General features: G+C 39.9%; 1 protein-coding gene across 2 annotated transcripts in view; it reads left to right on the forward strand.

Moving 5' to 3' along the window:
• LOC136864140 (protein GOLM2) overlaps positions 1-27232 on the forward strand; it is a 287806-nt gene that overhangs the window by 137101 nt on the left and 123473 nt on the right. The gene's annotated exons all lie outside the window — the stretch shown is intronic.

The raw sequence follows: 27232 nt of genomic DNA on the forward strand, positions 1-27232 counted from the left end.
ATACGTGACTGGTAGTAGCATCTCCTCTAAGATTTATAATACTAACACTAATAATCACTTACACACTGACACACAATTACACTATACTTCACACGGCTTTACTTCTAAATTGACAGTTGCAAAACACAGTATTGCCAGCACTCTGCTGCAGCGAGAACAGCTGATACAATACAACTGCGGCTAACACCCCTCGTAAAACATAATACTATACTGAGAAAGGCTAATGGATCACAAATGAAAATAAATTCAAAAAACTTCAAATTTGTTGTATATATACACTTAACTATATCCAACACTAAAAAGTGAATACATTACTAAGAATAAAAGAGAATGAGGAAATAACAAATCACTTACTGCTAATAGCTGGCACAGGAAGGCGGTTATGGTCTACAGAGCAAACACTCTACTTCACAACTTTTGTCCAATCATCAGCACTAACATTTGCCACAGCTTCAGCTGACAGGTTTTCCACCTAAGAAACAGTTAACCACTTATTGTTTGTTGCAACATAACACTCTGATCCCATATTTTCTACCTTGCTTTAAAATGGCAATGATAAGGTCGAAGTCGAATAACTTTGTGTCCATGATATCTTGCAATTTTGTCCACTACATATGTTGGAAATTTTGCCTTGTTTTCTTTTATGAGCCGCAACAGTTCACCTTTCCTTATGTAGTCTTGCGTAGGAATATTGTGTTTCTTTAACCACTCGGCAAAAAGATTTCTTTGCTGCCCTTGTTGGATCCTTGTCCTGAATTACGAAATGGTAGGGAGGGTTGTCCATTGTTATTGTACTTTCTCAAGCAGGTTCAATAAAGTGTGTTAAATCAGTTTTGAAAATTAACACTATTCATCTCCTTGTAGTAATCACCAGTATTCCTAAACCTCAAAACATATAAACAGTTGCATACAAATCCATTTGCAGTACTGGCATGTAGCACAATAATTCTTCCCCCGCTTTCCAGTGGGCACTGCCATTGCACCTTCCACAGAATCATCTGTCCATCCTTTTCCTAGGGTACAGTTAGCCTTGTCCCACGTTTAATTGAGCCACACAAGCAAATTAAACTTATCATTCATAACTTCTCTTAAAAACTGGCAGCGCCACATTACAGTATCACTTCTCTCCATTAATACTATCCAGTTATTTAAATTCTTGTAGCGGAATCTTAGTTCCTTTACTGTTATATTCAGTCAAGACTTGCGTCCCTTAAATAGTTGGTATTCACTGAGAGAAGTAGTTTTGCAAGAATAGGGTGGTCTTTTCTATGGTGATAGTCATAAATATGTTGACAGATGGCATCTTGCTGGAAACTGTCGAAGCTCGTCACTTGTTTGACCTGATGCTTGTCTTTCCTGTACACCGAGACGTGCTATACACACGCAAACTAAGTATACTAATAAATACATGAATGTAAGTAAAACTACAGCAGTTTTTATACACTGAACTATTAATCCGTAAGGACACATGTATGGGTAAGAATTACCCAAGCAAATTTGAAATGTGTATTTTAGTTATTTTTAATGTGTTCTTCAGGTCTTCCCTTTCAGTACCTTTCTAGTAAACTCTTCCAAATATCATGACCTTCAATCAGCAGCGCAGCTTTTCTAGTTCAGCTCATAGTATGAGAGAAACATTGAACCCGGGTGAGTTGGCGCATCTGTGAGCATGCATTCGGGAGATAGAGGTTCGAACCCCACTGTTGAAGATGGTTTTCCGTGTTTTCCCATTTTTACACCAGGCAAATGCCAGGGCTGTAACTTAATTAAGGCCTCGGCCGCTTCCTTCCAACTCCTACGCCTTTCCTTTCCCATCGTTGTCGTAAAACCTATCTGTGTCGGTGCGTCATAAAGCAAATAGCAAAAAAATAAAAAAATAAAAAAAATAATAATAGCATGGATTTATGTATATTTGTTCACCTATTCAGTACAATAAAATATACACCACTTAAATTAAATGGCTTGTACAAACATGATGTCTGAAGGACATGTTTCGATCTGTGTTAAGATCATCTACAAGTGGTGTATATATCGTATGGAGTAAGTAGACAAATACAGTGGACGCCACTTATTATGATCATTCTGGGATGCAGATAATTTGATAACATTAACTGATTGATAACAGTAGCCAAAAAATAAAAATTGATAGGTAGCCTACTGTATTTATTCATAACCTGCATGCACTACATTGAAAAAGATGTCAGTACACAGCACTGCAGTACAGTTAACTGTTTTCAGCTATGTAAAATAGTCTCTAAATTTTGTTTGCTTCTGGTTGTCTCTCTAAAGTCCATTAATTAATCGCTCATATTTTTGGAAGTCCACTGACCTACGCTGAACACCTCGTCCCAAGATATCTAGCGCCTGTCGCATTTCTGTATTCGTTGGTGTTCGGGAAGTTTCAGCAACATCGTCATCATCAGCATCCCTGTCTTCTGCTTTGTGTTCTTCACCTCCCGTATCTAATTCTGCGGAAGTAACTGCCGCACATATGTCGTCTTCTGTCTGTTTCGCATCTGTAATGTCGTCCTCATTTATGTTCATCCATTTCTGAAATTCATCTTCCGTTAAGCCTGTTGGATAAAGTTCAACATTCTGCCATACTTCTGGTAACTCTCTTAAAAATTGCCATGACGGAAACAGTTCATTATTGTTTGAGCTGAGGTGTTATCCCACGACATGGCTAGAAGATGCAGGGCATCAAGAAGGCTGGTTGTTCTGGCAAGGGCATTGGCACTAGTTTTATGCGAGTCCTCTGTTTTCTAAGAATCTTGTATGCCTTTCATAGCGATAATACGCTTTCATGGTGCGAATGATTCTTTGATTGCATGGTTAAAGTCGTATTCGCCGGTAAGGAAACCACATTGTTTTTCTTGAGCTCACAATTCACAATGTGTGCTGCACAGTTGTCAGCCACTTAAACTATTTTACGGTCCAGTCTATTATCCCACTTCAGTAGCCATTCTTTGAAAATCAGTGGAATTATCCATGGATAAGAGTTGGGATGACAGTCCATTAGAAACTTATTGATGCCTTTAAAGCAAAGTGGGCACAACACACACACACACACACACACACACCTCTCTCTCTCTCTCTCTCTCTCTCCTCTCTCTCTCTCTCTCTCTCTCTCTCTCTCTCTCTCTCTCGTCTCTCTCTCTCTCTCTCTCTCTCTCTCTCTCTCTCTCTCTCTCTCTCTCCTCTCTCTCTCTCTCTCTCTCTCCTCTCTCTCCTACTCTCCTCTCTCTCTCTCTCTCATCTCTCTCTCCTCTCTCTCTCTCTCTCTCTCTCTCTCTCTCTCTCTCTCTCTCTCTCTCCTCTCTCTCTCCTCTCTCTCTCTCTCTCTCTCTCTCCTCTCTCTCTCTCTCTCTCTCTCTCTCTCTCTCTCTCTCTCTCTCTCTCCTCTCTCTCTCTCACTCTCTCTCTCTCTCTCTCTCTCTCTCTCTCTCTCTCCTCTCCTCTCTCTCTCATGAATTCAGAAGCAGTTTTAGGCCACTCCTCTTCTATTCCACCTCTCAGCAGCAGCAGAATCAGCTTCCTTCTGCTCACCATGCGTTCGTTTGAACATTACATTTTCTCATTTCTTCCAAGATAGGCGCAATGTAAAAACGGGTTTTTAAAAAGTTGGGAGAGTTTTCTTTGTATGCACCCTACTTGCATACTTAAGAACAAAATACTTGAAAATAAATGTGATAACATAAACCAAATTCATGATTACAATAAACGGAAGATTTTCAATGTTTCAGTATTTGTCCGTATGGGACTTCATAAAAGTGATTATATAATAACGGTTGATAACATCTGTGAATACAAAAAAAAACAGCGTCCACTGTAAATGTAAATTCTTGCTAAGAATTCCTTGACTATACTCTCCTGTCACCTGGTGGGTCTCCAGTGCGTTCTCGCTCTTCACAGCTCTAATCCCTGATGACAGTGTCGCGGTTCCCTTCTCTGCCTCCATCCTCAGGGCTGTCATCAGAGGCTGCCCCCCTGAGGTTATGTTCCCTGCCCAATCATCAACTTTTTGGTGGAATCCTATCATCAGCAGCACAAAGGTGCTTTTCCATGGTTTCCCCATTTTCACATCAGGCAAATGCTTTTTTAAGGCCGTGGCTGCTACCTTCCCGTTCCTAGCCCTTTCCTATCCTTGCATCACTGAAAAACTTTGATTTGTTAGTGCAACATTACCCCCCCCCCCAAAAAAAAGAAAAAAAAGCTTCAGCTTTTGACAGATCTTAGCATCACGGAGCCCATTGGGGAAAGCTGCTTGCACTGGATATGATCCTGAGGCAGCTAATCCAGAGGCTTGCGGGCTAGCTGTTCGACCCGCTGGGTCCTCTTCCTTAGCTGGACTCGGTAGGCGGCTGCTTGTCCATGTAGCCCCGCGATTTGGTGTATGGCTCTCTCTTCCAATGTCCAATCATTTTACTCGCACACGGTCTCCAACTGGGTCCGGCACATTCTCCAGGAAGTGGTCCTATCGTATCATGGAGGTTTCATCCTTCGCGATGCAGGAGCTGCTGTCCTTGCTGGTAGGGGCCCTTTTCAAGTCTCCATGCCCATCATTCTTGTGCACAGAGCACTTAATTCCTACCCTCATGTCTCGAACTCTGAATTCACAACCTGCAGTATTTCCTTAAACTGCTTTGCTAATGGTTTAACTTTCTGCATAAAATCACTCTTTAACTTTGTCTAGAGTACACTTCTTCTTCTAACTTAAACTGTCCCTCTTTCACTTCACTTAATTCTGATCGAGTTCACACTTAACTTTGTTTTTAAAGTTGGTCCCTGGTTGGATTTGAGTTCACCTATGATCTCACCTTCAAGTTGGACCTGGCTGGATACAAGTTCTATTTTAAATTCCTAGCGCCTGCAGCACAACACACCCGTGGCTTGTTCTGGTTTGGCCTGACTTTTTTAGTGGGGGTCCAGCCCCTTCTCAGTACTTCAGACAAAGAGGAGCTGCTGAAACTCTCTGGAGACCGAATGCTGTGGTTACACCTCGAGCCCTTTCCTACACTGCCGAGAGGCTCCTGTGATGTAATGGACCATGACAGTGGTGGTAGCATATGGGCTAGCCAATCTGTACCTGATTCATCTCTGATTGGTTGCCAGTTGAAGCGAGCAGGCGGCTTTCCATACAAAATGGCGGACCCTGCCTCATTACTATATCTTGCGTGCATAATGATAGAGGAGACCAATTAATTTTCTGATAGTCAGATTATGTTTTCCAAACCATTTTTGCCTAAAATGTGCACTGTTACACAGGCAGATTATTGCCTTGAAACATGTCATTGCCAATAAAGAAAATATGTAACATGGTGAACTATAGCCAGTTACCAAGTAGTTCACGATTATGGGTATCTGTCACATGTTCATTCTACTTTTGCTTTCTGTTCAACAGTTATATGATGTAACATTGATATTTCAGTAGCAATCTAGAAGTGTAGCCAATCAAGCTCTGTGTAGCATGACCATCTCACTTTACACATAATGAGTAGAGGTGTGATATTTTGGTATTAACGATGAATGGGAATTTATTGGAAACTTGATTTTACATGCGGAAAATACTAATCTCACAAAGAAAGTCAGGAAATAACGTGCTTTTATTTACAAATAATCACGAAATCACGCCATTGGCATGAATTTAGCACAAAAAATCATATTCACGATGAAATACTTGCAAAAACTAATATTGGTGTACATACATTATCATTGTAGACTGTTATGCCTTTCAGCGTTCAGTCTGCAAGCCTCTGTGAATTTATCTAAACGTCACCACAATCCTCGATTTGCAACTAGTGCTGTGGCCTCATTTAGTTCTATACCTCTTATCTCTATAATCGTTTGAAACCGAGTCTAACCATCGTTGTCTTGGTCTACCTCTACTTCTCTTACCCTCCATAACAGAGTCCATTTTTCTCCTAGGTAACCTAGCCTCCTCCATTTGCCTCGCATGACCCCACCATCGAAGCCGGTTTATGTGTACAGCTTCATCCATCGACTTCATTCCTAAATGAGCCTTTATCTCCTCATTCTGAGTACTCTCCTGCCATTGTTCCCACCTGTTTGTACCAGCAATCATTCTTGTTACTTTCATGTCTGTTACTTCTAACTTATGAATAAGATATCTGAGTCCACCCAACTTTCGCTCCAAAAAAGCAAAGTTGGTCTGAAGACAGACCTGATGTAAAGATAGTTTCGTCTGGGAGCTAACTTCCTTCTGACAGAATACTGTTGATCGCAACTGCGTGCTCACTGCATTAGCTTTACGACACCTTGATTCAATCTCACTTAATACATTACCATCCTGGGAGAACACACAACCTAAATACTTGAAATTATCAACCTGTTCTAGCTTTGTATCACCAAAATCTGACATTCAATTCTGTTGAATTTCTTACCTACTGACATCAATTTAGTCTTCGAAAGGCTAATTTTCATACCATACTCATTGCGCCTGTTTCAAGTTCCAAGATATTAGACTGCAGGCTTTCGGCACAATCTGCCATTAAGACCAAGTCGTCAGCATAAGCCAGACTGCTTACTACATTTCCACCTAACTGAATCCCTCCCCTGCTATTTTATACCCTTCAGCAGATGATCCATGTAAACTATGAACAACAAAGGTGAAAGATTACAGCCCTTGTCTAACCCCTGTAAGTACCCTGAACCAAGAATCATCCTACCATCAATTCTCACTGAAGCCCAATTGTCAACATAAATGCCTGGAATGATTTTATTAATCTACCTTTAATTCCAGACTCCCCCAGTATATGCGAACAATCTTTTCCCTCAGTACCCTGTCATGCTTTCTTCTCGTAGCATTTTTCAATTACCTGGCGCATACTGAAAATCTGATCCTGACAGCCTCTCTGTGGTCTGAAACCACACTGGTTTTCATCCATTTTCCTCTCAACGACTGATCGCACCCTCCTTCCAAGATGCCAGTGAATACTTTGACTGTATACTAATCAATGAGGTACCTCGATAGTTGTTGCAATCCTTCCTGTTCCCTTGCTTATAGATAGGTGCAATTACTGCTTTTGTCCAATCTGAAGGTACCTTTCCAACATTCTATGCTAATTTACTACTCTATGAAGCCATTTCATCCCTGCTTTCCCACTATACTTCACCATTTTAGGTCTAATTTCAACTATTCCTGCTGCTTATATGACAATGGAGTTTATTTACCATCCTTTCCATTTCCTCTAGCATAATTTCACCAACGTCATTTTCCTCCTCCACATGAGCTTGGCTGTTCGCAACACCACCAGGATGATTTCCTTTTACATTGAGAAGATGTTCAAAATATTCCCTCCACCTCTCCAGTGATTCCCTGGGATCTATTATGAGTTCACCTGAATTACTCAAAACACTTCATTTCCTTTTTCCCTCCCTTCCTAAGATTCTTTATTACTGTCCAGAAAGGTTTCCCTGCTGCTTGACCTAGCCTTTCCAGGTCATTACCAAAATCTTCCCACGACTTCTTTTTGGATTCAACAACTATTTGTTTCGCTCTGTTTCTTTCATCTGCGTACAAATTCCTGTCTGCCTCGGTCCTTGTTTGGAGCCATTTCTGATAAGCCTTCTTTTTACGTTTACAATCTGCTCTCACTTCATCATTCCACCAAGATGTTCGCCTTTTCCCATCTTTACACACAGTTGTTCCTAGGCATTCCCTTGCTGTTTCTACTTCAGCATCCCCGTATGCCATCCATTCACTTTCTATATCCTGAACCTGCTTACTGTCTACTGTTCGAAAACTTTTCACTAATCATATCAATGTACTTCTGTCTAATTTTCTCGTCCTGGAGATTTTCTACTTTATTCGTTTGCAGACAGATTTCACTTTCTCTACCCTAGGCCTAGAGATACTTAGTTAACTACAGATCAGATAGTCATCTGTATCATCGAAAAATCTGCGAAAAACTCTTACATTCCTAACAGATTTCCTGAATTCGAAGTCGGTTAAGATATAGTCTATTATTGATCTGGTACCCCTAGCCTCCCATGTGTAATGGTGAATAGCCTTATGCTTGAAGAATGTATTCGTAACTGCTAAGTCCATATTAGCACAGAAGTCCAGCCAAAGCTTCCCATTCCCATTAGCTTCCATGTCTTCCCCACATTTACCAATCACCCTTTCGTGTCCTTCAGTTCTATTCCCAACTCTCGCATTGAAATCGCCCATTAGCACTATTCTGTCCTTGCTGTTGACCCTGACCACGATGTCACTCAATGCTTCATAAAACTTGTCAACTTCATCCTCATCTGCACCCTCACATGGTGAATACACGGAGATAATTCTAGTCCTAATTCCTCCAACTGACAAATCTACCTACATCATTCGCTCATTTACGTGCCTAACAGAAACTGTGTTGCGTGCAATGGTATCCCTGATAAAGAGCCCTACCCCAGACTCTGCCCTTCCCTTTCTAACACCCGTCAAGTACACTTTATAATCTCCTATCTCTTCCTCGTTATCTTCCCTTATCCGAATATCACTTACTCCTAGCACATCCAGATGCATCCTCTTTGCTGACTCAGCCAGTTCTACTTTCTTTCTTCCATAAGCCCCATTAATATTGATAGCTCCCCATCGAATTCCATTTCATTCGCCAAGTTGTTTCCAAGGAGTCCCTTGCCTGTGAAATGGGAGTGGGACTCCATTACTCCCATAGGTCCAAGGCCTGCTTAAAATGTTGTAAGCTCGGTGAATTCATGAAGCAGGATGCTACCCTACTTGCACATAGTCCAAGTGAGGATCTCTCCTCTAACAGGTTATGGACCACCCGTGAATTGTATAGTCCTAGCCGCCTGAGCACAAGGAGGGTCATGACTCAGAATATGTCCAAGGTGCCCACTCTCATTCCATAGCAACTGGTATCCCGACTCTCAGGACCACTTACTAGGCCACTCAGCCGTTGCCCATGGTTCACGAACTAGGACATGACTACAGTAACCCACACCATGAACCACCAATATTGGTGTAGACTAGAAAAAACTCTGCCATTTGCCTACGTATGTGACAAGGAAGTGGGAAGCAACATGATCCTTACCGGCAGAAGTAGTAGTTGAAAGCGAGTAAACCTAGACTCAAAACGGCTAATCACAACATGACGCTTACAGGCAAAATAAGGAGACAGAGGTTCGCACTCGTATGTTTCTGGATGAAAGGTGCGTGAGATCGCATTCCTGAGGGTCTCCTCATGAAATCCTTCAACAAAAGCAGCATTTGTAAAGCAATGGATGGAACGGAAAATGACTCGGTTTGGAGCCTCATGACGAGGCTTCAAATTCTGCAGACGAACACAGCAGTGCTGACAAAGCCAATCTTGAAATTTCGAATAAAATGCTTTGAAGTATTTCTTACGATACTTGTTATACTGTAATTAGTAATTTCTTCACTTTTACCAAAATATAATTTCTTCTTTTCTTCCATTTGAGATTCATTTTCAGTTTCCCATGGACTTCTTATATCAATTATTGTGTGTCTGAAGTCCTCAGATACACAAAAGAAAGCACTTATCAATCGCAGATAGTCTTGAATGCCAAAATCGTTAGAACGGATAAAGAAGACTTCATCAACAGTATGCTGTCAGACTTCCTGGGAGCCTCAAACACACTACGCGGGTATTATATTCTCAAATTGAAGAATTATTATGAAAATAGTGTGAGAGAGGCAGTGAACATGAAGAAAATAATTGTGCACTGTGACGAGGCAACGAACAGAATGGATGAAGCAGTTTTAATTATCCTCTTCTGATTTTCTCCGGAGAATGGTAGCCCTTCAACACTTCTTGTTGCAGGCGTCAAGATTCTTGAAAATGTGAATGCGGTTGCGTGCTGTCAGGCGTTAGTAGAAGATTTCACAACATTCTCAGTGGAGTATAAGAACATTATGGCTATAGTAACGGAAAGAGCTACGTACACGACGAGTTGTGTTCGTACACTCAAGGGTCTTCTATAAGAAACTCTCATCCATGTTCAATGCTGGGCACATAAATTGGATGGATTAGTGAAAATACATGCCAGTGGACTTAAAAACATAAATGAATGTGTCGTTGAAACAAAAAAAGCTTTCCTGAATATACGGAAACATAAGCATGGTTATGTTAGGTACCATAGCTAAGGCATAAGTATCCAGAAGTGAAAAATCAGCCAAGTTGTTTCCTTCCCTGGTTGTAACTCGCTGGGGTTTTTGGATGACCTCTGTCCTCTACATAGAAGAATATCTGAAGAGCTTTCTGGAAGCTGTAAGTCTATCATAAACACGTTTGAGATATTTGAGAAAAACTGACAGGGCCTATATTATCTATCTGAATCTTTTGATTAAAATTGAATTACAATTAATAAAGCTAGACTTAATGGCTGAAAAATTTATCTTTGCACAAGCCTTGTACAGCCTGTTTCTTTTTTGAAGTACAGCAGTTTTGTATGATAAATCATTACCTTACTGCATTTTGAATTATGATAATTACAAAGTATCTTCATATTTATTGAAATATTTTGTTATTAATGATATTAATATTGTGAAAAGACATACTAACTTCACAACTTCTCATTTATAATTTATTACAACATAGATAAATGTCTGTGTCTCTCAATACACACCCGTTTGTAGGTGCCTAAAGTCTCAGTCCACAATCGCCTTCTTGACAAAGACATTGCACATCTTCATTTTCTTCTTTTTGGGGCAACTGACATGCATGAAGACATTGTCTTTGTACCACTTGAGAGCCTCGTCTTCCTCCCAGTTCTCACCTCTGAAATTCAGAAGCAACTTTCCCCCTCTTCAATAGTGCAGATGTATTACCTCCATCTATGTCATTCCTGTAGTATTTGTAACATTCTACGCTGACCTTGGGCTTACCCTTTATGATACTTTTCTCTGTAACAGTCTTCTTCATTTGTGAGATGCCATCTACTTTCTTTAGATACTGTGATAAGCCTTTAATGTCCCATAGAGACCAGTCCTTGCATAGCATTTCCACCTTGCCAAATCGTGAATAAATTTCTGTGTATTTATGAAGTGTTAGGATGACTGAATGTTTCTTCAACACCTTTTGTACTCAGCCAAACACCCTATCCGCTGGAAGAAATGAGTGTCCTCTAACTGGAAATATCAGTATCACACATTTCAGTTTCTGAGAGAATGACAAGTAAGCCAAAACAAAATAAGGTGAATAATGTGTGAATTCTTGTTTTGACCTGCACACGTATCATAAAACAGCTGCAGATCCCACTTCATTGGGACCACGGTAAGTTTGGTTCTCAGTCCATGTATAGAAGTATGGGTGTTTTGTATCCGAGCTTGTGATACACAAAGCATAAAATGCTGATTGCCTAGAATAAAAGGCCTCCTGAATAGGTACCCTTGGTAAAACATGGACTTACTGCAAGTCAAAACAGTATGACATATTCTTGTCACTTTTCTCGTTCAAAAGTAAGTAGAACTGCTTTGCTCTTAATGTATGCAGTCAGTATTCGACCATCATGTTACTTCTTCCTTGTGCACCTTTTCCAGAGTTCAGTATTTCTGCCTTCAGCCTCGTAGATAAACCACAGGTATCCGTTGCAGGTGACCCAAAGCCAGCATTAAACTTTGTGATGAAAACTCTGTAACATTAGATACCGTACTTTACACGATAAGACACCTCAACACTGTCATTGTAAAGTTTGTGCAACAAAGACACACTGTACTCTGCAGGTAAGTACAGTCTGCATGATTTTGACATATTGTAATGAGATTCTTGCACTTTCAAATCGCCTATAAATTCTATTATTTTTTCTTCTTTTCAAAACTCTGTTTTGATCGATGATCACCTCCTCTTTTTTCTTTCATCACTTTTCCAGTTTTCTTGCATTTTGCTATGGTCAAAACTCTTTGCTGTGAGATGGAAAGCATTTGGAGAAAAAATTTCTGGCATACATCTGCATAACCCTCACTGACAGCTAACTGTTAAAGAGAAAGTGACTATAAGATCAATGTATAAGGTACTAGCTAATGTACCCATGCTTCGCTACAGAATTCTACATTGTATACAGAATTCTAGGTTAGGTAGTGTACACGTTGTGAGCAAGATTGTATTAAATTGCATAGCCCTTAACGTTAGGCCTACCTTAGAAACGCGACGGGGAAGTCACCAAACGTCTTTTCTCATATGAAGACTGGGTTAGGGAATTTTCATTTTTAATAGTAGGCCCGCTTGCCTACCATCAGTTACAGTCAGGTTGGGGAGTTTTCATTATAATATCAGACACTCACTTTCCACTTGCCTTTTTATATCCTCGGAAAGACTGTGTTAGTGGTTTTCCCAACTGAAATGAATATAGGTCATTACAATGACATCAGTTGGAATGGCGCGATTTAAAGCAATGCTTTCGTATGAAATACTCGATCAAATGAAGAACCACAGATTTTCTCACTTTTAACGAACAGTACTATGCTGCCGATCTGACAGTCCAAAGTTCCAGTGCTGGAATGACCAAGCCACAAACAGCTGTGATCCGTGACCACTCTTGGTTTGTTTTTTTTTGGCAGGGGGGGGGGGGGGGGAGTTCGAATAGTGGAGAGTACCAGGGCAAAATCTATGCCCTTTTACTAATCCGTTTCCTAGGAGTACCCGATGAGTCGGAAAATCTCAGTTCACTACACTGACGGCGGAAAAATCTGACATGGAGGCAAATATTTCCTCCAAGCCACAGGAGAAACCCCTCTTCACTGCCAATTTGAAATAAAATGAATGTAGAATTTAATAAAAGTGAATAGGAAGAAGCTTTTCTTAAGAAATGGCTCTTTTCAGGGTTGAATTTTGAGTTATTTAGTGAATTATGGTGCTATAATTTGGAATAGGCCTAAATTGTAATTCTAGACCAGGTCATAAGTGAGCCTCTGCCTTACGTGTGCACACTGCTCATTCAAAACAGCACGTCAGACTGGGGGTCGAATAGGTGTAATACTACGATGAACCAGTGTTACGTACCAGGAATATCAGAGAATGTATGAATCAGAGGAATGGCATGCTAAAGAAGAAAGTTTTCTAAATCCCCCGCTATTTCCCATCAATCAATCAATCAATCCAATCAATCAATCAATCAATACTGATTTGCATTTAGGGCAGTCACCCGGGTGGCAGATTCCCTATCTGTTGTTTTCCTAGCCTTTTCTTAAATGATTTCAAAGAAATTGGAAATTTATTGAACATCTCCCTTTGTAAGTTATTCCAATCCCTAACTCCCCCTCCTGTAAATGAATATTTGCCCCAATTTGTCCTCTTGAATTCCAACTTTACCTTCATATTGTGATCTTTCCTACTTTTAAAGACGCCACTCAAACTTATTCATCTACTAAAGTCATTCCATGCCATCTCTCCGATGACAGCTCGGAACATACCACTTATCACATGTGATAAATATCATTTTTTATCCCTATTGATGATATTTGATAGAAATAATAACAATAAGTTAATTTATTAATTTGACCACCTAATCAATACAATAAATCAACAAAGACAGAACTTATTGTATTGATTAGGTGGTCATATTAATAAATTAACTTATTGTTATTATTTCAATCACATACCACTTAGTCGAGCAGCTCGTCTTCTTTCTCCCAGTTCTTCCCAGCCCAAACTTTGCAACATTTTTGTAACGCTACTCTTTTGTCGGGAATCACCCAGAACAAATCGAGCTGCTTTTCTTTGGATTTTTTCCAGTTTTCGAATCAGGTAATCCTGGTGAGGGTCCCATACACTGGAACCATACTCTAGTTGGGGTCTTACCAGAGACTTATATGCCCTCTCCTTTACATCCTTACTACAACCCCGAAACACCCTCATAACCATGTGCAGAGATCTGTACCCTTTATTTACAATCCCATTTATGTGATTACCCCAATGAAGATCTTTCCTAGATACTTACAATGATCCCCAAAAGGAACTTTCACCCCATCAACGCAGTAATTAAAATTGAGAGGACTTTTCCTATTTGTGAAAGTAACCCCGTTTATCAACATACCATTGCCTGCTGTCAGGCTGTTATACTCGGTACGCAGCAGTAATCCCATCTATCGGAGTTGAGTGTTAGCGTAGGAGATAAAGAACATTACTACAAACAATGGTTAATGTAATGTTATTGTTGAACAATGTTATGCGCTTTCGATATTGTAGGCCTTCTTCCCACACTGAAATACCACTCTTATCATAGTTGGTATGGTAAAACTGAATAAAGACCTTTCCTGTCCCATCGTCGCCGTAAGACCTATCTGTGTCGGTGCGACGTAAAACAACTAGAAAAAAAAAAAAACTGAATAAAACATAAATGATCAGAAATTGTATTCTCTATAACTTTTGTTGTGTAGTACTTTTTGATAGGACCAATAACATAGGTATTTAAAAATTAAATTTTAGGCACTTTCCCCTAAACTGCAATTTTTCCCAGGGTGAATAAAATTGTTTATAGCTTAGACTGTAGTTTCTTACTCCCCGACTCTATATACTGATTTTAATTAAATTCTGTTAACCCATTTTCTCGTGGCTTGGCTTCGATATGAACTTAGCAACAAAAATACAAATTCATGAATATCTCTGTTATCATAGCCAGTAAGGTAAAAATGTATAAGACATAAACGATTGGAAATGTAATTCTATATAACTTTAATTATATAGTATTTATTGATAGGACCACTAATAATATTAATATTTGAGAATTAAATTTTAGGCCTTCCCCTAAACTACCATTTCACTCAGCGTGAATATAATTATTTATAGCCTAGATTGTAGTGACTCATCCCTCGACTTTACATACCGATTTTCATTAAATTCTCTTCAGCCATTTTCTCGTGATGGATGTACATACATACAGACAGACAGAAATTATGGAAAAGTAAAAAGTGCATTTCCTTGTTACTGTGGACATGACTGATACAGAAATACCATTCTTTTCAAATTCTGAGCAATGTACAGACAAAACTCTTATTATATATATATATATATAGATTACCATGAATCATAATAATAATAATAATAATAATAATAATAATAATAATAATAATGTTATTTGCTTTACATCCCACTAAATAGTTTTACGGTTTTTGGAGATGCCAAAGTGCCAGAATTCAGTCCTGCAGTAGTTTTTTTACGTGCCAGTAAATCTACCGACACGAGGCTGACATATTTGAGCACCTTCAAATATCACCGGACTGAGCCAGTATTGAACCTGCCAAGTTGGGGTCAGAAGGCCAGTGCCTCAACTGTCTGAGCCACTCAGCCAGGCTACTGTGAATCTTATGAACACTGAAATGCATACTTACCTAGTATTTAATTGTTAGTGGATTATCTCCTCGTGCATTGTTTCTTTTTCTATGTCTCTTTGGTGATCTGACAATAATCATGTCACTGATTTTCTTGTCCTGCATTGATTTGTTTGGTATCATTTTTGGAATTTGATGGACTTAAGGCTTTCTGGAAGAAAGCTCCTCATCTGGAAGATATTACCGGCTATGTCAAAGAGTTGAAAAGCAATTCAGATTCAGCTGCACTTACATATTTTAATAACCGTACTCTTGGAAAAATTAAGGCTATAAAGTGTGAAGCTATATTTTTGAAATAACACTGCAGTTCTGTCATAAGGTTTGGAGGGACAACCTATCCACTCGCTCACAAATTATATCCCAAGCATCGTAAGCTATTGAGTGAGTAGCAACTCATCAAAAAATCCATGTTAAGTGATAAAGTTACTAACGTCCTTGCTACACTCAGTGCACGGAGGAAAGATACAGTCAGCAATAGAATGAAGCAAATGGCAAAGAAAACTGTTGCCAAATTGCAAGGACAATTGAAAAATGGTCGTGTAGGAAAGTTTTTCAAAGCTACTGCAAAACTCATCTTCCTTCTCTTCTCAGCATCCCTGGCAAGAGCACCCTTCTGGATACAGTGAAAAATATTGGCACACTAGATGGTGTCTCAAAATCAGATTTTTTAAGGTGTTAACAGTTGTTACAAAGACTAGCAAAGGAATCTGCAGGAGAAAAGAGTGTATGCAATTTGGTGAACAGTATTTTAACTGGCATGCTTGAGGATCACAATAGTTTTGCCTCTAAATGTCTATGTTCACTGTGGTTTTCTGTGTCAAATGTGACAGTGAGGGATGGTTTTCCATATATAAAGATGTCTTGTCTGATACAAGAGTTAGCTTTTTGTGTACGAATGTGGACTCTGTTTAAGTCTTTTCATTTATAGTCATGAATTTCAGGCAATGTTCAAAAGTACTCCATGGTTTCTTTTTCTCTTTGCTTATAAATGTTTCAATCGCTACTGATCTGCATTTAGGGCAGTTGCGCAGGTGGCAGATTCCCCATCTGTTGTTTTCCTAGCCTTTTTCTTAAATGATCGCAAAGAAATTGGAAAATTATTGAACATTTCCCTTGGTAAGTTATTCCAATCCCCAACTCCCCTTCCTATAAACAAATATTTGCCCCAATTTGTCGTCTTGAATTCCAACTTTATCTTCATATTGTGATCTTTCCTACTTTTAAAGACACCACTCAAACTTATTCGTCTACTGATGTCCTCCCATGCCATCTCTCCACTGACAGCTCGGAATATACCGCTTATTACATACAATTTACAAAATATTTGTTTAATGTTAACCTAGTCAGTACTTACAATACCACATTTTGTGGTTAAACAATTATAAATACTTCATAATACTTTATAATACTTTATAATACTTACAATACCACATCTTGTGGTTAAACAATTATAAAATGTAGTATTGTAAGTATTGACTAGGTTAACATTAAACGAATTAAACATTAAACAAATATTTTGTAAATTGTATGTAATCACTGTCGTCAATACGGACTAAAAATGAGGTTAATGACTTGTAATATACCACTTAATTGAGCAGCTAGTCTCCTTTCTCCCAAGTCCTCCCGGCCCAAACTTTGCAGCATTTTTGTAATACTACTCTTTTGTTGGAAATCACCCAGAACAAATCGAGCTGCTTTTCTTTGGATTTTTTTCAGTTCTTGAATCAAGTAATCCTAGTGAGGGTCCCATACACTGGAACCATACTCTAGTTGGGGTCTTACCAGAGACTTATATGCACTCTCCTTTACATCCTTACTACAACCCCTAAATACCCTCATAACCATGTGCAGAGATCTGTACCCTTTATTAACAATCATATTTATGTGATTACCCCAATAAAGGTCTTTTCTTATATAAACACCTAGGTACTTACAATGATCCCCGAAAGGAACTTTCACCCCATCATGCAGCAATTAAAACTGAGAGGACTTCTCCTATTTGTGAAACTCACAACCTGACTTTTAACCCCGTTTATCAACATACCATTGCCTGCTGCCCATCTCACAACATTATCGAGGTCACGTTGTAGTTGCTAACAATCTTGTAACTTATTTATCACTCTATAGAGAATAACATCATCTGCAAAAAGCCTTACATCTGATTCCACTTCTTTACTCATATCATTTATATACACTGACTGACAGTGACAATGCAACACCAAGGAGGAGTGGTTCGAAAGGGATGAAAGTTGGGGAAAAAACAGAGTCGGCACGGAAAAATAATTGATGTTTATTTCAAACCGATATGCAGGTTACACAATGCGCACGGCATCGACTCACTAGGATGTAGGACCACCGCGAGCGGCGATGCACGCAGAAACACGTCGAGGTACAGAGTCAATAAGAGTGCGGATGGTGTCCTGAGGGATGGTTCTCCATTCTCTGTCAACCATTTGCCACAGTTGGTCGTCCGTACGAGGCTGGGGCAGAGTTTGCAAACGGCGTCCAATGAGATCCCACACGTGTTTGATTGGTGAGAGATCCGGAGAGTACGCTGGCCACGGAAGCATCTGTACACCTCGTAGAGCCTGTTGGGAGATGCGAGCAGTGTGTGGGCGGGCATTATCCTGCTGAAACAGAGCATTGGGCAGCCCCTGAAGGTACGGGAGTGCCACCGGCCGCAGCACATGCTGCACGTAGCGGTGGGCATTTAACGTGCCTTGTATATGCACTAGAGGTGACATGGAATCATACGCAACAGCGCCCCAAACCATGATGCCGCGTTGTCTAGCGGTAGGGCGCTCAACAGTTACTGCCGGATTTGACCTTTCTCCACGCCGACGCCACACTCGTCTGCGGTGACTATCACTGACAGAACAGAAGCGTGACTCATCGGAGAACACGACGTTCCGCCATTCCCTCATCCAAGTCGCTCTAGCCCGGCACCATGCCAGGCGTGCACGTCTATGCTGTGGAGTCAATGGTAGTCTTCTGAGCGGACGCCGGGAGTGCAGGCCTCCTTCAACCAATCGACGGGAAATTGTTCTGGTCGATATTGGAACAGCCAGGGTGTCTTGCACATGCTGAAGAATGGCGGTTAACGTGGCGTGCGGGGCTGCCACCGCTTGGCGGCGGATGCGCTGATCCTCGCGTGCTGACGTCACTCGGGCTGCGCCTGGACCCCTCGCACGTGCCACATGACCCTGCGCCAACCATCTTCGCCACAGGCGCTGCACCGCGGACACATCCCTATGGGTATCGGCTGCGATTTGACGAAGCGACCAACCTGCCCTTCTCAGCCCGATCACCATACCCCTCGTAAAGTCGTCTGTCTGCTGGAAATGCCTCCGTTGACGGCGGCCTGGCATTCTTAGCTGTACACGTGTCCTGTGGCACACGACAACACATTCTACAATGACTGTCGGCTGAGAAATCACGGTACGAAGTGGGCCATTCGCCAACGCCGTGTCCCATTCATCGTTCGCTACGTGCGCAGCACAGCGGCGGATTTCACATCATGAGCATACCTCAGTGACGTCAGTCTACCCTGCAATTGGCATAAAGTTCTGACCACTCCTTCTTGGTGTTGCATTTGCTCTGTCAGTCAGTGTATATAAGAAAAAACAAAGGTCTAATAATACTGCCTTGAGGAATTCCCCTCTTAATTATTACAGGGTCAGATAAAGCTTCGCCTACTCTAATTCTCTGAGTTCTATTTTCTAGAAATATAGCCACCCATTCAGTCACTCTTTTGTCTAGTCCAATTGCACTCATTTTTGCCAGTAGTCTTCATGATCTACCCTATCAAATGCCTTGGATAGCTCAATCACGATACAGACCACTTGACCTACTGAATCCAGGGTATCTGCTATATTTTGCTGGAATCCTACAAGTTGAGCTTCAGTGTAATAACCTTTCCTAAACCCGAACTGCCTTCTATCGAACAATTTATTAATTTCGCAAACATGTCTGATATAATCAGAAAGAATGCTTTCCCAAAGCTTACATGCAATGCATGTCTAACTGACTGGCCTGTAATTTTCAGCTTTATGCCCACCACCCTTTCCTTTATACACAGGGGCTATTATAGCAACTCTCCATTCATTTGGTATAGCTTCTTCATGCAAACAATAATCATATAAGTTCTTCAGATATGGTACTGTATCTCAACCCGTTGTATTTAGTATATCCCCGGAAACCTTATCAATTCCAGGCGCTTTTCTAGTTTTCAACTTTTGTATCTTACTGTAAAGGTCATTGTTATCATAGGTAAATTTTAATACTTCTTTAGTGTTAATCACCTCCTCTATCTGGACATTATCCTTGTAACCAACAGTCTTTACATAGGCCCTACTGCTGACTGAATACTTCTGCCTTTTGAAGATCCTCGCATACACACTCCCCTTGTTTATTAGTTATTCCTGGAATGTCCTTCTTGGTACCTATACATACCCTTCTATTTTTCAATAAAATTTATACCACTGCTAGTTATGCTTGCCATCATTTTATCCTTAGTTGGGTAACTGCCTCTTACCATTCCTGTCACATGCTGAAAGGCACATGCTATAAAAGTTAAACGAGTCACCTTAAAATACAATAGATAATACTTCCCCAGCTGTCGTAATATAAGACATGGCATTGCTAATAAAAAGTAACACTTCGTCATACTAAACACCCTCTGGCCACAGGATACCCATAGTTTTATAGCTTTGCCATAGTTTTTGCCCTTTTCTAAAATATCACAATGTAAAAGAATCCTTTTGCAATAATCATCCCTTAACAAACCAATGATTATGTGGCCAAGTAGCCTGCCTTCTTTGTGGTCTTGTCAATGGAAACCCAAATTGGACCATCTTTAATTTCTTGTCTTATCTTCTGAACAGTTTCATCAAATGTGGCTGAACATAGGTTTTTATGAATGTGGGCTCATCCTGGATAGTTTGTTTAGTATATTTATTGAGGATTTCCTTGCAGGACTTGAAGAGTGGGATATCAGAGATCGGTATTAAACTCAGACATTACACTCAAAGTTGTTGGTTATTTCAGAAACATTTGTCTTTGCTTGGAATTTTGTTGTTTGTTAGCCTGATGTTTATTTTTTGAAATGCATTGTTGCACCAGCAACCTTAGAATAGATGTCACTGTACACTGACGCAAATTTCAAAATAATATCTTGTTGTCAGTTGATAAATATCGTCTTTAAATTCAGACACACAACTGTTTTAATTTTAAACTGATTGACTGTGCTACTTTAGGCACATTGTAACAGTTTGAATGTATAACAATTGGCTTTGCGTAGCACCAACACATATGGCGGCAATGAGAGAAGAAAGGGCTAGGAGTGGAAAGAAAGCAGCTTTGGCCTTAATTAAGGTACATCCCCGGCATTTGCCTAGCGTGTAAATGGAAAACCACGGAAAACAATCTTCTGGCATTCGACAGTGGGATTCGAACACAAGGCCAACTCGCTCAGTCATTACACTTCCCTGCTAGTAAATCACCATGTAATCAATAGCACACGATGGGTATTGATCTATCTCACTAGCCTCCAGGTCGCTGATTATCTGCGCAAGGTCATCTCTGTTCGGCCTTCTTTTGACATAATTTTTAAATCCATCTCCTTTATAATTGAAGAACTTGGCTGTACACAGTAAGATGCCACCAGACTGCTGAGGTACAATGTCTGTCGGGGGTTTTCTTAAAAGAATTATTATCCATTACATTATTATTAATTCTGAAATTACAAAGAAACTGATCCAAAGTATGAAGAATGTGGAACTCACTATGCCCTTCTCTTCCCGCTTAACAGCTAGAAACACAAAGAAAAATGAATTGCTACAGGAGACAAAGAGGAGTAGGTCTGAACAACTTAAAAAATATTATCATTTTGTGTAACATAGAAGAATCCTCTTGCCAGGCTGAGTGGCTCAGACGGTTGAGGCGCTGGCCTTCTGACCCCAATGTGGCAGGTTCGATCCTGGCTCAGTCCGGTGGTATTTGAAGGTGCTCAAATACGCCAGCCTCGTGTCAGTAGATTTACTGGCACGTAAAAGAACTCCTGCGGGACTAAATTCCGGCACCTCGGCGTCTCCGAAAACCGTAAAAGAGTAGTTAGTGGGACGTAAAGCAAATAGCATTATTATTATTATTATTATTATTATTATTATTATTATTATTATTGTTATTAGAAGAAGAAGAATCCTCCTGATTGACCCAGACTAAATAACTTCAAAACATACGCATCATGGCTATTTCTGGGTACCAAGATATGGAAAGAACAGTGAAAAATGCATACTGCAAATGTAGGGATAAGACAAATTGTGGAATGACTGGGTGAAGACAGGCTTTTGAACTAACATCTTGAGGTTATAGCAGTTTCTGGAATGAACCTGAATTTTCTTCCACTCATTTTCTGTACATGTGATACAGTACATTTCTAAGCACAAACTGCATGCTAAGGAAAGGAATTTTTAATGCAGATAGTGCTGATATCAATACCTCATGTTCATATTTTCATAGAGAAGGCAGATTTTGGAGCTACACTGCTCATATGTTCATAACAGAATGAGTAGTATCAGGTCTGCACTGACTTACACTTCACTAGTCATACGCTGCAATTTGGAAATACCAGATTTCAAAATAAGCTCCTACATGCCACGTACATTTTGCAATACTCATGGAACTGCACAGTAAATGCTGGAGAAAACAGGGGTTTTAAACATGTAAAAAGTAATCAGTGTGTGTATATTATGCAATGCCGAGAATTATGCAAGGAATGATGGTAATACCATCGGACTGAGCCAGGATCAACCTTGCCAAGCTGGGGACAGAAAGCCAGTGCCTCAACCGTCTGAACCACTCAGCCTGGCGGTAGTCTTTTATTCCTAAATTAAAAGTGGGGAGAAAAGATATACATTAGAATTGGATAGATACAGTTTAAATTTCATAAATCATCTATCCTCCAATGAGGGTGACGTTACAATTTTACTGGAATTTAAAGATATAAAAATGTGGAAATTTATATTTGTTAATAGTATTTTTGTCTTTTTTTCCTGATGGGGGAGGAATGTTAATCATGTTCTCAGGTATAGATGGAAATGAATGACTTGTAGTGTCCTTCAGAATCTCTAATACTTTTTTTTTTTCTTTTCACAGAATGAAACTTTCAAGTTTTATAGTAAGTTGTATGAAATATCTTCACGTTGATCCATATTGATGAACAATTACAATTAGAATAACAAGAAAATCCACCTAATCAATACACTATATTGATGTACGAGGACGGTTTGAAAAGTTCTTGGAATCACCGCTAGATGTCAGTGCTAGAGCAATGAGGTTCCCGCGCAATAATCACACACTTTGTGAGTGAACATGTGGCGTGTCAGTGCTCTAGCTGCAGGAGTGTGATAGTGGCGACTCTTTGTTGTTGTTCCCGCGTATTGATTTGTGACAATGGAAAAAACTGAGATTCGAGCAGTGATTAAATACTTTGTAAAGAAAGGTATGAAAGCAAAGGAAATTCATGCCGACTTTCAGAACACACTGGGGGACTCTGCTCCTTCATTTTCATCTGTTGCCAAGTGGACCAGCGAGTTTAAATTTGGTCGGGAGAGCCTGGATGATGATCCGCGTAGTGGACGGCCAAAAAGTGTTACGACCCCAGTATTTATCGCAAAAGTGCATAAAATGGTCATGGCGGATCGTGCGGGAGATTGCTGAAGCTGTAGGTATGTCTTCTGAACGGGTATATTATATTTTAACCGAAGAATTGGGTATGAAAAAATTATCCGCAAGATGGGTGCCACGGCTCTTGACATTGGACAATAAACGCACCAGATTGGAAATGTCCGAACAAAGTCTGGCACGTTTTCAGTGCAACCGACATGATTTTTTGCGCCGGTTTGTGACTACAGATGAAACTTGGGTCCACTACTATACCTCGGAGACAAAACAGCAGTCAAAGCAGTGGAAACATGCTGATTCACCACCACCAAAGAAAGCAAAGGCAGTGCGTTCGGCCGGAAAGGTCATGGCCTCAGTTTTCTGGGATGCAAAAGGCATTCTGCTGATAGATTATTTTCCTACTGTCCAAACAATTACGGGCAATACTATGCAAACCTCCTAGACCAACTACAGGAAAAGATACGCGATACAAGGTCTGGTTTGGCAAGGAAAAAGGTCATATTTCATTAGGACAACGCTCCGCCGCACACAAGTGTTATTGCCATGGCAAAACTTCATGAACTGGTGTACGAATTGTTGCCACATCCACTTTATTCACCTGATTTGGCACCATCAGACTTTCATCTATTCCCCATGCTGAAAATTTTCCTCGGTGGACGGAGATTTTCTACAAAGGAAGAACTGACAGCCGAATTGGAGAGGTATTTTGCAGGCCTGGAGGAATCTCATTTTCGAGATGGGATCAAGGCATTGGAACATCGCTGGACCAAATGCATTAGTCTACAAGGAGACTATGTTGAAAAATAAAAGCAGTTCCACCGAGGTAAGATACTTAATTCTAGTACATTCCGAGAACTTTTCAAAGCACCTACGTAATATGCTAAAGATGTGTGTGTATATTTATGTTCAGTCTTCAGCCCAAAGGCTGGTTGGATCTTCAACAGCTCCACTATTAGCAGCCATAAATGGCCTAGGCATCACTGAAGAGGCATACTTGGGAAATGGGGAGTGATGTAGTTTCTTGTTGCTTTCTTCACTGAGTCAGAAGTTGGTATTACACAGCATTCTGCCAAGCCCACTAAAATGTATGCACCAACTGACCCTACAAGCAACATTTTCACATCATTTATAGCAGGAACAGCGTAAGGAGCAGCATTACTAACATCACTCATACCTCAGTGATTTTCGGATTGTCCAAACCAAGGATAAGACTGAGACAGATCAATGACAGTGACAGAATTGCTCTAACCAATACCAGAAGACATACACTGTAAACACTAGGTCTCGCCAGCATAGGTAAAGCTAAAAATGTGTGAGACGTCAAATGGACGTAATTTTAATACAGAAGAATTTAGTTTTAGCTACTGTTATATATGGAATAATCCATTATGTTTCAATGCATGTTCTATTAGATTTTAAGACCGAGTTTCATAATTACTTTAAGGAACAAAATAATGGAATATATTTGTCAGTTTTAGATTATGTGGCTGAATATGACCTAGGTTTCAGGTTGAAGCTAGTCCCACAAAGTGTGTTGTTTAGATAGTTATATCAATAAAGTATTGATTAGGTGGATTTTCTTTTTCAAGGGCCGATGACCTTCGATGTTAGGCCCCTTAAAACAACAAGCATCATCATCATCATTTCTTTTTCAAGTAAGGTCAATGTCTGATTAGGGAGGGTGCATCTTGCTCTGAATAGCACGCCTCTGGCAATCCAGCAATCGATTGGTATCTTGTACTTTGCTGACAGGCAAGGCAATAATGGTACACAAATAGCTTGTTTTTCTAGGTCCACATCATGAGCCTGATTTTGAGTCTCTTTCAAAGCGAACGGTAGGATCTAAGACCATTGCTTTACTGTCCTTTCTGCTGATGGCCATATCAGCCTTCCAATTAGTCATCGGTAGAGATGCAGTGAACCTCCCCGTGCACCTCCCATCTACACTATCTCAAGTCTTGAGCAATTTACTTTCTAATGCAGTGGTGGCTATGGTTGCGCATTAGCTCAATGCTCCGGAAGAATCCCAGCACATCACCAAGGATTTCTTTCTTGTTGCAGCCATTTTGGCAGCAACAGCTTGTGCTGAATGACCTACCTGGAACCGATCTGTCTGCGGTGAGGTTACATGACATCTTCACTGTGTTTATGTACTCATAAGAGGACAGAGGTGTTTTATGAGTCATCCAGGAGTTTGTTTTCGGGCAATATGAATATAACACTACTAACTTTCCTTTATGTGGTAACTGGCACCATGACCAAAAGGATCAATTTCTCATAATTCCCCATAGTTTTCTTCCGTCAAGCTGTGGGGTAGACTTTCTTTATGTATGTCAAGTCCGTGGAGTGCCATATCTTGTTCTTCAGGTAACTTCCTTACGTATTGTAGATGAACAACCTGAATATGGAGTAAGCGATTACAAATATTATAATGCTTTATACTGACTTCCCATTCTGAGCATATTATTCCCATCCCTTTGACCTATATGGCACTATACAGCATGGAATTCAGAATATCATCTGGCAGCATCATTATTTCTTTTACAGAACTTCTTAAAATTCTGTCTAGATCTTTAAGAAAGGAGTTTAATAGTTGTGTCAGAGGGGCACATTGTAGTGGATAGATTAAACCAGGTGAAACAAACTCATTAAAATTCTTTATCTTTTGCTCTGGTTTTAAAAGGTTGTTTTTTTTTAACCAGATTATTTAAGTCAGAAGTTACAGTGCTTATTAGTGTATTACTCTGTACAGAATAACATCATCTGCAAAAAGCTTTATCTCTGATTCCACTTCTTTACACATATCATTAATATATATATAAGGAAACATAAAGGAGGATCACAATAGTTTTGCCTCTAAATGTCTATGTTCACTGTGGTTTTCTGTTTCAAATGTGACAGTGAGGGAGGGTTTTCCATATATAAAGATGTCTTGTCTGATACAAGAGTTAGCTTTTTGTGTACGAATGTGGACTCTGTTTAAGTCTTTTCATTTATAGTCATGAATTTCAGGCAATGTTCAAAAGTACTCCATGGTTTCTTTTTCTCTTTGCTTATAAATGTTTCAATCGCTACTGATCTGCATTTAGGGCAGTTGCGCAGGTGGCAGATTCCCCATCTGTTGTTTTCCTAGCCTTTTTCTTAAATGATCGCAAAGAAATTGGAAAATTATTGAACATTTCCCTTGGTAAGTTATTCCAATCCCCAACTCCCCTTCCTATAAACAAATATTTGCCCCAATTTGTCGTCTTGAATTCCAACTTTATCTTCATATTGTGATCTTTCCTACTTTTAAAGACACCACTCAAACTTATTCGTCTACTGATGTCCTCCCATGCCATCTCTCCACTGACAGCTCGGAATATACCGCTTATTACATACAATTTACAAAATATTTGTTTAATGTTAACCTAGTCAGTACTTACAATACCACATTTTGTGGTTAAACAATTATAAATACTTCATAATACTTTATAATACTTTATAATACTTACAATACCACATCTTGTGGTTAAACAATTATAAAATGTAGTATTGTAAGTATTGACTAGGTTAACATTAAACGAATTAAACATTAAACAAATATTTTGTAAATTGTATGTAATCACTGTCGTCAATACGGACTAAAAATGAGGTTAATGACTTGTAATATACCACTTAATTGAGCAGCTAGTCTCCTTTCTCCCAAGTCCTCCCGGCCCAAACTTTGCAGCATTTTTGTAATGCTACTCTTTTGTTGGAAATCACCCAGAACAAATCGAGCTGCTTTTCTTTGGATTTTTTCCAGTTCTTGAATCAAGTAATCCTAGTGAGGGTCCCATACACTGGAACCATACTCTAGTTGGGGTCTTACCAGAGACTTATATGCACTCTCCTTTACATCCTTACTACAACCCCTAAATACCCTCATAACCATGTGCAGAGATCTGTACCCTTTATTAACAATCATATTTATGTGATTACCCCAATAAAGGTCTTTTCTTATATTAACACCTAGGTACTTACAATGATCCCCGAAAGGAACTTTCACCCCATCATGCAGCAATTAAAACTGAGAGGACTTCTCCTATTTGTGAAACTCACAACCTGACTTTTAACCCCGTTTATCAACATACCATTGCCTGCTGCCCATCTCACAACATTATCGAGGTCACGTTGTAGTTGCTAACAATCTTGTAACTTATTTATCACTCTATAGAGAATAACATCATCTGCAAAAAGCCTTACATCTGATTC

The sequence above is a fragment of the Anabrus simplex genome, chromosome 2, assembly GCF_040414725.1.
Source record: "Anabrus simplex isolate iqAnaSimp1 chromosome 2, ASM4041472v1, whole genome shotgun sequence".
NCBI lineage: Eukaryota > Metazoa > Arthropoda > Insecta > Orthoptera > Tettigoniidae > Anabrus > Anabrus simplex.